Source organism: Tamandua tetradactyla, chromosome 12 (assembly GCF_023851605.1).
Source record: "Tamandua tetradactyla isolate mTamTet1 chromosome 12, mTamTet1.pri, whole genome shotgun sequence".
Lineage (NCBI taxonomy): Eukaryota > Metazoa > Chordata > Mammalia > Pilosa > Myrmecophagidae > Tamandua > Tamandua tetradactyla.
Genome location: NC_135338.1, coordinates 89693503 through 89705602, shown reverse-complemented (window position 1 = coordinate 89705602; position 12100 = coordinate 89693503).

Here is a 12100-nt window from a genome sequence, read left to right as displayed (position 1 = left end):
CACAGGTAACTACAAGATACACCATCTGAGATAAAAAGTTCATTTTTCAGGGATCCATTGTCAGTGTCCTGAACCCTTCCTCCTTTTCCTCCTCCTGCTCTGAACAGATCACCCTTCACAGAGCCCCGAACCTTAGCCCTGCCCAAACATATATGGTCAGTAACCCCTAGGTTTCCTTCTGCTATCCTGATTCTGAGGTCAAAGTGTGCCTCCAACTCCTATTTTATGGGCCCTCGTTTCCAAAATAAACTCTATAGCTCTCTAGTTGACAGATTATTAATTTACTTACCTCTTCTAAGTATTCTTGTTTATTTGTTAATTCTGTGTGCCCATAATGGAAAGTAACCCAATGTACCTGCATTATTTAAGTAATTATTATTAATTATTACAGTTTTTCTTTAGAAGGCCAAGTCTAGGCAAATTTGGAAAAACATAGTGCCTTTGTGCAGGCTTCTTTCTAACCCCTTTCAGAATAACAGGACTTCACTCAAGGAGCCTTTGGATGCATACGTAGAAAGAAATTCACATGTCTGTATAGCTATTAAAAGGAAAGCAGGAAAGATATCTCCAAAAGGGGAAAAAGAAGACTGGTGTTCAAAATCAAGCATCCTATACATATACAGTTTTGTTCTGCATTTTTTTATCTTAATGCATCATGAATACTTTCAAATGTGAATGGATTTCTTAGCCCTCAAAATTTTTTCATGCCTACATGGTATTGCATTATATGTATAGACTATAAATTCTTTCATTATTCTTGATTTTGATGTTTAATTCATTTGTATTACCACCAGTATTAGCATTTACATTTTTTTGTATTCCACTCATTTTTACAAAACAGTACACAAAAACTGTGATGAAACATTTAACTAAATGCACTGCTTTACCTATATACAAAGTTGCTGAGTCTGAACCATTAGCTGGCAAGTAGAAACATATGTTTATCAGGTGATGTTTGGAAGTCTAAATAAACCATAACAAATGTGGCTTCAAATGTCAATGATTTATGTATGAAATAGCATGTTTTTTTTTTTAAAGATGCAGGCACAAAAGTTGAGGAATGCCTGAAAGCTTGTAATATTTAATCAGAAACATAATGGAAAAAATAGGTCACTATTAACTTCTCTGCCCATTTCCTTAAAAAATAGTAAGTGATTTCCAATAATAAAGTCAGTCCTTCTGCATGCTAAGTATTACTTTAAATGGAATTATAGTTTTGGATAAAAATTACTTTGGAAAATTCATTTTCAATGCCTATAATAAATGCTAAGCTATTTTAGCATTTAAAGTAATCATGGATACATTCTAGAATATTCATGACTATATATTATTTTACATAGTTTAATTTAATTTTAATTAGTTTTTAAAAATTATAAGCTCTGTTGGAATTGAACAACCTTTTGAACCTGTAAATCTTTTGTTTAACTTTTATACCAATGTATTTTTAGAAGCTAATTAGAAAAGAAAGTTGGGGTAGATCTTTATGAAGCTTTTGGTCTAACCAATGCAAATCTATCATCTCAGCTTTTTAGATGAAAATCATATCATCTAAATAAATCTTTACTTATTTTTCTATAACATTGTTTAGGCTTTAGAAGCTAATGCTGAGTAATACCAGAGTCCGCAATCACCTTTGGTTTGACTTAGAATTGTATTGTCATTTGGTTTCTGGCTTAGAGCTTCTAGCTTCTGGTTTAAAGTCTAATGGTCTTCACTACGTTAAGGAATACCTTTCTTCTCTGAATATACTAAAGATGTTTAATAATTGAGGGCATTGAAAATTTTCAAATATTTGTTTGCTAGCACAGCATTCCATGATTTTGTTTAGTCTTGTATGGAGTTCACTTGGCTAAGATTTCCAAAGAGTTTCAAAAGAGCTGGAGAGTCAGCCTCCAGCTCTGCTATTTAGACAACTTACAGAATCACTGGAAGAAAAAAAAAGATACGGATTATCTTCTCAAGGAGTTTACATCTATCAGTGCATATGCCTCTTGACTAGGTGTGGTTCTGCACAGTACTTTCTCTGGGTGGAATGTTCTGGCACTCATTTCAGGTTGTGCAATGTGTTCACTCTTTCCCTCCTCCAATAAGAGCCTTTTGAGAAGCCTGGCCTGCAGGACAGAGTGGAGACCAGGTCACCTTAGATAACACAGTTAGAAGCTATTTGAGAGTCACCCAACAGTCCAATCGTAGGTTGAGGATTACATGACACTTTTGCTGAAATGTGTGGTGGAGATGGTATCTGGAAGGAGTACTCATTGCAAACAAAGCTGGTTAGAGGAGCCCGTGCATGGGAGAGAGGCCTTGAGCCAGGTCCTGGAGAACGAGTGGTGTAGTAGACATTTACAGTTTTGAAACTCATTAGCATCCAATTTACTGTCAATGCTCTGGTATTGCCTTGGTGCAGCTTCTCATTGAACATGCTCTTGTTAGAAAGCCACTTCCAGACAGCTCTTCCCAGGTCCCCCACTGCTAGGGCTGAGGGACCCTGTATAAACTCTCTTTAGCTGGGTACAACTGGGAGGCCAAAGCTTAACCTAAGATGGGCCAATTAGATGTGTGGGTTTGGACTCTGGCTCTGGGGCATTGTGATAAAATGGGCTGCAGCTCTGGTGATGAGGAGAAGGTCAAACCATTCCTGTAATGTGGCCCGGGATGTGGGCCTCCTGCCTGGCCCATCAGGAGATTCCCCAGCTCCATTCAACTTTCCATGCTTTGTTTCCTGACCTTTTCTTGTTCTAAGGACCCCTGGTAACCACTTTTAGCTCTAAAGAGCCAGGACAAGCTTCTTTGCTTGCTGCTGAGAACACTGGCTAACATAGGCTGAATTGTAATAAACACAGGGAAGGGAGAAAAACATGCCAGATGGAGTCAACATATCCACAAGCGCTTACAAACATCAAGAGATGTACCTGAGTCTGTGGGGAGAGATCAAGGGAAGGTCTGGTTGTGATGGGGAGGAAGGTACTTAATGCCACAGAAGGAAAGAGAAGATGAAACTAATATTCATTGATTGACTACTACATCTGGTCGCATTTTCTTGTTATCTCAGTTCCTCCTTGCAGTGCTGGAGGCTCAGGGTCATTAAGGAGTTTGAGATTTAAATTCAGTCCTCAAAAATGTAGGGTAGGAATTTCAGGAGTTACAGCAAGTCCATGAAAGAGATTGTTTTGGTTCATTCCTGTTCCTCAAAGTAAGTCTATAGAGATATCTTCTTGACATATGTTTCTATTTTACTTATGAAGTGACAGATGGACTAAACAGCATATGATTTTACCATGACTAGTTTTATAAGTCTGGTCTTTATTTATTTAGTATAAACAGACAAAGAGATTTAAGTGCTTTTACCCAGGTAGTAAGCACATATTTGAGTGGGGTTTATTTTTGCCCCAAGGGAGATAATTTATTATGTCCTGTCTATTGTCTTGAACTGGGTTTCTCAAGAAGAACATTATGTTCTAAGTCATCTTTTTCATAGCATTATCATAAATTATTATGCCACCATTCTCAGAATAATTTTAGGGTTGCATCATGACCCTTTCCAACTGGAAGGAAACCTTGTTCAGCCCCCTCATTTTAGAGATAAGGAAATGGAGACCCGGGACATGATTTTCCAGTGGAACAGGGTCACCTGGTGACAAAATTCGAAAGGCAAATTAAGTGCCCTAACTTCTGATCCTGTTCTCTCACCACCGGCTGCATTCAGGTTGACATAGATTTTATGAGAACAGTAAAATTTTATATCTAACTGGGGCTCCTTGGGATCACCTTCTCAGACAGCCTAAGTAATCTCAGGCTCTTATATATGTTCTGAGAGCATTGCTCATAATAGTCCCAAATATCTGAACATTAATCATATTTTCATTTTACATAGATCAGGTGATATAAGCCTTGTACATCATATAACCCCAATGATAATTTCTATTAAATATTACCATAGGAAAGAATAGAAAAATCCATCTCTTAATTAATTTACTATTCCATGCAGGCATCAGGACCTCCCACATTGAGGTTTCTTATTGCACATGCAAAGCTCCCGGTTTACGCTGATCCCTCTGGGAAGCTGTCCCTGAACAAGTCCCCTTCCAGTACTCAGTAGGGCTCTTTCTCACATACTTGTCACACCAAACCAAAACCACCTGTAAATTTTTCTGTCTCTTCCTCTAAACTAGAAGCTCTAGAAGTTCCAGAACAAGGATGCGCTCATTCGCCATGGACACCCTGACATTTAAGTCAATGGATGGCACATAGTAGGATTCGATGAATGTTTCCTGTGTGAAGGAACTGAGCTCGGTCAAAATTCAAAGACAATGAAGAATGACCTATCATTGATCTGAGCCTCTGCTCCATAATTAATAATAAGCTGACTGTTGTAGACACCTTCTTTAAACCCTTAGCAGTAAAAGGAGTCAGCATCCATTTTTACTCAATAAAGGACCAGAGGCTAAAGGGAGTTCTGCCATTTTGAGAAGAAAGCTCATTTGTTAGCTGGCAGAGGGGTTAGTAGGGATCACTTATGCTGTCTGGAATAAATCCAAGTACGGTTCAGTCTTCTGGATTCCTCCAACTCTGTCCACAGCTCTCTGTGGCTGCTTCCATGCAATGAAATTGCAACCTGCAAGCTCAGCCTCACCCCATTTTCTAGTGTGTCCTCACCCGTGGCAGCAAGAATTGAAGGAAACTTCCCACTGCCACCATATGCAGGCACACTCACATTATGGTACATTCATGCATTTCTCGATGGGCAGGACTCACTCCTGCACTGTCATACAATTTTGTCCTCATGCTGCCCTAATCCTGACCTCTGGCTTCCTCTTTCATGCCTGGTCTCAGTTCTCTTCTCCCACTCTTTGACGGTCTACCTGGACAATGGGCATTACCTTTTTGGTTCCCTGTCCCAAGTGCTCTCCCTTCATCCTTCTTTACCCATTCTCTATTGTGAGTCCTGCTTCCTACGATGGGAAAAAAAGCCCTTTTTTCCAAGACTGAATCCCACCAATGTCCCTAATTACAAATGACCATCTTTCAACTTTTGTCACTCTCTTTGCCTTTTCTAGTCTTTCTTTTAAATTCTTGGTTCTGTCTCCCAATTCCAAGTTTTCTGGCTGAAAGCCTTCTACCCACGGTTTAATCTGCTGAGGCCAACTGTCTACTTGCCTAATAACTGCTCTTGATTCCCTACCCTCTGGCCTCCACATGGTGCATTTCAGCCTCTCCCAATACCTATCCTGCCCTACAGGGTAGTTCTAATTCTATATCTCAGTCTTCCTTACATCTTCCTTTGCCACATAACTGTCATCCTGCTTTACGTAACTAAGTACAGTCTACTGAACAATGAGCATAAATATCCTGTTATTATTAGAGTGAAATTCAAAGGAAAGGCTAGCATAGCATACTAGAAACCATTTTGAAGAGGAGTCCTTAAAAGACCTTACTGCAGAAATGTGAATATAATAGGGGGTGACCCAGTTTGTCATGAACTTTCAGTGCTTTCTGACTGGATCTCCTCATTTGATCTGTCAGGGCATGGCAATTTTAACTTGCATGTTGATACTTTCCCTAAGAGAGGTTAGGAGGCACTGGATTGGAAATGCCTTTTGACCAAATGGGATATGATGTTGCCATGAGTTGTATAACATGTTGTGATGAGGAAGCCCTTAGGAAAAGATATGGAAACAGAGAAACTAGCTGATGGCATCAGTACTAGGCTTTCTTCATGTGTACCAGGAGATGATATGTGGCAGTGCCTGGACTCTGCCACTATGAGGGAGGCTATGAAGGACAGGCGAGCTCTGCTGACCTTTCATGGACTATTGTAGAAACACATGCCAAAAGTTCTAGTTTGGCTAACAAATCATGATCATTCTCAGACAACCAGATTTCTAATTTAGGAGTTAACAATTTTGCTTCTGGGGTTTCTAGGGCAGTAGGAATGACATTGGGTTCCACTCTCACTACTCAGCACTGGTTAACTGCACAGGCACAGAGTATTGTCTTAGGTTTTGGATGAAGAATGGAAGATCTGAGGCTAGCCTGCATGCATCCATGCATCGTGGTTTTCCTAAGACTTTTTTGGTGAAGCTTTTCATGTATGGTTTCCAGTTCCTTGGGCTTTTGCATAGAAAAACATCCTGGGCTAGCATGAAGTTCAGTATTTTACAAACACTCCATTCCTATTCAACCGTCACAGCAATTCTTCTTCTGAAATTTCACATTAAATTAGAAATGTTTGAATGGCACCATAAAGGAATAATATAAGTAGCATGGTTTTTCTTCTTTTGAAGTTTCTTTTGCTCCCCTATTTGTTAATCCCATGAGCCCCTGATAACTATAATCTAGGATTTTATGTGCAATTTTCATGGCAATTTATCATCAATGCTCATTTTTCTAAGTTACTACAGCAATGTTGCAAGATAAATGTATGCCCAGTGTTCTGGTTATGTGTAACAACTCCCTTTGCTGGAATAAACCTCCCCTAAGAGGTCAACCCTTGGTCTTTAACATTGCTGGCTCTTTCCCATTCTTTCCAACCCTCTGACTTAAGTCATCCTCTTTCCATTTTCCTAGTTTCTCTTTATATGCATAACATGTAAAGAGAGTTGCTGAGGTTTTTTTTTTTTCACTTGTCCAGAAATTTTAGAGTCTAAATTTTATTACTTGTTCCATTTGCTCCTATTTTAAAAATAATACTAATATTTATGACAATAACGAGATATTTATGGAGTGCCTACCCCATCTCCAGTGCTGAGCCTGGAATCCCGGTGAAGATGAGGAAAAAGAGAAAAAAATTAAAAGACTAGCAACGAAATCCCCACCCAAAGCCACATCAAGTTGCCTAAAGACTTAATTTTCAGCACTGCTGTCTTCTTTCCTCTCTCCGCCCTGACCTTCATCCCAGTTGCTTTTACCAGGGACTCTACTATCTTGATTCCTTCCCCTGTTCCCACAGCTAACACCACCTTGTTGATCTCAAAGCTTCAGGGAAATGAGAAGTAGCTTATCATCTTGAAAAGGGCTTCTGTCCCTGCTGTGTGGTATAATTGGACACAGTGTACTTATTTCCTGCCCCACATTATCTGGTCCTCGAAGACGTCTAAGTCTGCTGTTTTCTTCCCATTTTTAAAAACTGTTAGTTCTATTATTAACACAGACAGTAGAGGGCTTCCTTGATGCCCTTGAATGCCTTTGTGATAGCCATTGCCTCTCCAAACTGCTGTTTCGTAGAGTTCGTCGAGTTCAATGCCCTCATTTGATAGCTCTGAGAACTGAGGCAATCAAAGACAGAGTCATGCCATGACTTCCTACACGTGCAAATCCAAATGCATAGACAGTGTTAAACCAGAATGAGTGTCTTCTATGGGAATGCCTACTTCTCTTAACAGAAGGGATACCGGGAACCTTTCTATTTACTTCTTACAGTCCCTCCATAGTAGGCACCCAAGGATACAACTTTAGGGGTGCTTTAGGACCCACCACCACCTCTACTACCCCTAAGCATAGAACTCATATGCCAACACGAGGATCTTTGCTGATTGTCACTTTCAGCATGTCTCCTAGCAGCCCCCATCCCACTTCCATACCCACCAAGCAGATCACAGCTCATATGCTCCCACTCCCACCCTCTTGCTTCAACCAAGCAAAAATTCTGAAGCCTCCATGTGTCTCTCCTTGCAGTTAAGTGCGATGTGGACTTATGTTCCTTCCAGGGCATCCTGAGAGTTATGGGATGCCCAATTGTGGGTGTGACCTTTTGATTAGATGAGATGTGACTCCACCTATTCCAAGTGGGTTTTGATTAGTTTCCTGGAGTGATTTAAAGTGGAACATTTTGGAGAGAGTCATAGAAGGTGTAATTACTTAAGTTAAAATGAGGTCATCCTGGAGAAGGGTGGGCCCTAATCCAATATGGCTGGGGTCCTTACATAAAAGAGAAGAAACATGGACACACAGGTAAGAGTGCCACGTGAAGACACAGGCAGAGACTGAGGAGATGCCTCTACCAGCCACAGGATGCCAAAGATGACCAGCAATCATTAGAAGCTGGAATTTGCCAGGAAGGAAGATCCCCTACAGCCTTTGGAGAGAGTATGGCTCTGCTGCCACCTTGATTTCAGAGTTCTGGTCTACAGAACTGTGAGAGAGTACATTTCTGTTGCAGCATGTGGTCATTTGTTATGGCAACCCTGGGAGAGTAATACACCATGCTCCAAGGTTAGGCACCCAGTCTTGTCCTGGGTGCTGCATATACAGCAATGAACAAAGCAGTACAAAGTATCTGCCCTCAGAGCACTTACATTCTAAGGGACTATGGCACGTTTTCTTGTACCTCCTGCAGGGAAGTCATATGGAATTAACTACATGAAGACAAATGGTGATGTGCATGCTTGCTTTGGAATCAGGATAGAAATGATTATTTGGTTTACACTATCCTTTATTTTTATTGATTCCCACTTTCCCTGCCTCCCTAGAGCTGGCCCTGCTCCCCCTCAGCTGTCAGTGCTCTGTGAGGTTGCACTGGCACAAGACAACTAACAGCTGAGCCTCCAGCTTTTACTGTCACAATTCTTGATCAGTGGGACAGGAGAAAACTGTACCTGACAGGACTCCTTCCAGTGGAGTCAGTGTCAATTCTACCTCAGCATCTTCCTTGGCCAGAGGAACTAAGATCCCTGCTGCCTAAAGCTGCCCTGTGACTCTCAATTTCTCCCCTGAAGTCCTAGAACACAGTGGCTTGACTTTAATCCTAGTATTGGAGCGAAGGGGCTTTCTGTAGGAGTAGAAACCAAGGATCATAGTAACGTAAAAAAAAAGAAGAGTTTCCAGTCATACCAGATTGGCCATATAAATGAGCAAGCCATAAAATCCAATGATTTGCAAGAGCTTTGCATGAGTTAATATCTGAGGGAAATAATGATATAAAAATTCTAGAAATTTTTGATATTCTACTCACTGTGCTGGTTTGAAATTGTTATGTACCCCGGAAAAGCCATATGTTCTTTTCTAACCTAATCTTGTGCAAGCAGACCTATTGTTTTGGTTAGAAACCTTTGATTAGATTGTTTCCATGGAGATTGACCCACTCAGTTGTAGGTGTGATCTCTTGGTTAGATTACTTCCATGGAGATGCGACACCCTCAATTGTGGTTGTGCTTTTTGACTGGATGGAGATATGACTCCACCCATTTAAGGTGGGTTTTGATTAGCTCACTAGAATCCTTTAAAAGGGATGCAGATGCTTGGAGTGCCCAACAGAGAGAGCAGACACCCAGACACAGACTTTCAGCGAAGCAAACATCGCCATGTGCCTGCCCATGAGATGCTAAGCAAGCCAGAACCCAGAGTTTTGCCCCAGAGGAGTTAAGTGAAGGCCCACAGAAGGTTAGAGAGGAAACCACTGACATCAGAAGCTGGAAACAATGGAACTGGGAACAAAGACCAGCTGATGCCAGCCACGTGCCCTCCCATGTGACAGACATCGCCCTACCTTGAACCAAGTTAACTTTCTCTGGATTCTTTTGTTTGGACATTTTTATGGCCTTAGAACTGTAAACTTAGTAAATTCTCTTTGTAAAAGCTAACCCATTTCTGGTATATTGCATTCCAGCAGCATTTAGCAAACCAATACAGTTGCACAACTACTTGGTCCCCTTTGCTCATGGAGGTGGTTTAGCTATACCTGATTTAGCGATATCTGATTTAGCAATACCTGATTTAGCTATACAGTTTAATGGAAAGGACAGGTGACATAGTAAGAATATAAGAATTTAGAAGTGGCAAGTTACCTTAGAAAGCTTCAGATCCAGGTTCTACATTTTACAGATGAGTAAACTGAGGTAGAGAGTAAGTGGTTCTATTGTAATCACAGAATGACAAAGATGGATGTGAAGCTAACTCCTAGTCAAGTGCTCTTGCATTAATGCAATGAAGTGCCCTCAGCAAGATGGTCCAAATGTGGCCATGAGAACCCATTCTGGTTGCTGGAAGCAGGGCCTCACCTTCTCACAGCAGGAGGGAGCATCCCCCAACCCCCCACAGGAAGACTGCTCAATCTGACTGCCCTGTGTTCTCTACATGTGGGTAGCTGGCGTTTCTAGACCAACTCTCCCGGAGTGTCTGCACCTTAGCTGCCACCTTGCCCTTCTCCAGGTACTTTCTTATGCTTGTCCTATCAAAAGAGACCGGCTACTGGCTTGACAGCTTCTCTGGGGAATAATAAGATAATCATGGGGCTTTACTTTCTCTCTTCTTGCTGACCTTCACCTTTGTAAGCGTTGCCCAATCACGTCTATTCTTAGCCCACTTTACATGATGTTTTTGCACCTGACAGGTGGAGATCCAGCTGAGACCTATCTGACCAGACACATACTTAACCTCTGACCTTTAATTTTCAAACTGCAGAATAAAATTCTACCATCTCCTAACTACTTCACAGGCCTCCAGAGAAAAATAGGATGAAATCGGCATGTGCTTGTCTTATGGGTGAGGTCTTGAAATGAAAGCATTTTATAATTTGGAGTGTTCAGGTTTTGCTCCTTCACATAAGAAGCTCTCCGTGAAAAAAGTATCACCTCATTCTCTTGCTAATTCGGAGGCTTATCGCACATTCAGTGTTCCATAAAGGTTGACTTGAAAGCTTTCATTTAAAACCCAATTCATATGAATTAGTGTACTACTCAAAATGTCAGGCTGCTAATAGGACATACATAGCAACTGGAAATTGAAATAAGTGCATTTTAATAGAGCTCAGAATTAGGATTTCCTCTATCTGTTTGACGTAGTATCACAATTATAATTGAGGGTAGATTTTTTTGTTCTGCTGGCATTTAATGATTCTCTATCCAGAATTATCAATCATCCTGAATTTGCACTACCATTTTTCAGACATGAAATGATACAAAGGAAAGAAACCCAAAGCTCTATAAGAATGATACTGAAACGCAACCATATTTCCGAATACGGACAAAAGGAAGAAGCGGGAAAATCTAAGATTATTCCATTGATAATTCTCCTACCAAGTTAGGTCCAACTTAATTATGGCATTACATAATAATTATTTTCATTAGTTTTATAGTTAATTTTAGAGAAGTTTTAGTTCACTCTTTAATTCTAAAAATAGGGCCTAGTTCATTACAGATAAGCTACTTTGAGAGGTTTTTGATAAATGTGAGCCCACTTCTAAATTGAATGCAATTTAGCTCAAATTAAATGCTTAGCTCACTTTAATATCAGTTTGTTAGAAAGTTGTGGGAATAGCAGTGAGATTTTTAATCCTCACTTGAGCTTTATTTGAATACCTGAATCTGATATAAGGATCCCAAATTAAAAATAATAATTAAAAAAAATAGGACAAAAGTCAGAGACAAAAAAATTAGAAAGCATCTCATTCTTGGTCACAGAGAAGTCAGACCTCTCAGTTTGAAATTAAAATGTTGCTCTATTTCTAATAGAAAGTGGATATTGCTTTAGCATTGTAGATTTCCTAAATATAAGCCTATAATCAGAAGTGAAATAATCAATGTCTTCATAGATCCCTGAATTCTTTCAGGCTCTTACTGTTTCTTTTTGTATCCAGAAGAGGGCAGTCAGGTCACATGATTGAGAAGCAATCAGCCTGGCTCCAGATAGGGAGATTTTTAAAAACAAATCTCAGTGATTGGAATTAAGTTTTCCTTTAATGGTATTAAAGGGCATTTAGAATTACCTGAAGATTTTTCCTTGTATTAAAAACCTTACAACCTCTGAGAGATGGATATTTTTCAATATCCATCCCATTCCAAAAGAGATGGAATGATGGTATACATTCAATTGCACATTTCACTCATTTCATTCACAGTTTTTCTGTTCCAATCAGCCTCCTTCAATTTTAGTTTGCACTGTGGGAGGGACCAAATCCCTCCTTATCCTCCAACATTATAACTTCGTGACATTTTATAAGTAAATATATACGTTGTACAAGCAAGGAACACTTATCAGCACTTCACCATCAAATCAAGAAAAGGGAAAATTTGTAGCAATTGAAAAAGAGATACCAGCTAGAAGAATTTAAAATCCAAAACACTTGTAGCAACACTTAGTGGCTATGAGAAAAAAATTCCACTTT